We start from the raw sequence: 573 nt of genomic DNA on the forward strand, positions 1-573 counted from the left end.
TCGGCCTCGTGCTAACGCGCGCAGTGCGCTTGGTTGACAGGTGCAGTGCGGACATTCTGTTTTTCCATCAAATGGGATGCACGCAACCCCAGAGCCACACCCCTAAGATAGACAGGGGGCGACGGGGTGTGACGGACTCGGCTCCGCATGCGGCGCCGCAGCACACCACGTCGCCGCCTGCTCCGGCTCATTCCAGGATCGGCCTCACAGGGGGATGGGGAGGGGGGTCAAGGCCCCCCTCCCCACCCCCTGCTCGGCTCGCGCTAACGCAGCAGTGCGCTTGGTTGATAGGCCCAGTGCGGACATTCTATTTTTCCATCAAATGGGACACACGCAAACCCGGAGCCACACCCCTATGATAGATAGGGGGCGACGGGGTGTGACGGACTCGCCTCCGCATGCGGCGGCACGGCACGCCTTGTCGCTGCCTGCTCCGGCTCGTTCCAGGCTCGGCCTCGCAAGGGGATGGGGAGGGGGCTCATGACCCCCCCTCCCCACCCCCTGCTCGGCCTCGTGCTAACGCGCGCAGTGCGCTTGGTTGACAGGCGCAGTGCGGACATTCTGTTTTTCCAT

Source organism: Triticum dicoccoides, chromosome 7B (assembly GCF_002162155.2).
Source record: "Triticum dicoccoides isolate Atlit2015 ecotype Zavitan chromosome 7B, WEW_v2.0, whole genome shotgun sequence".
NCBI classification, from domain to species: domain Eukaryota; kingdom Viridiplantae; phylum Streptophyta; class Magnoliopsida; order Poales; family Poaceae; genus Triticum; species Triticum dicoccoides.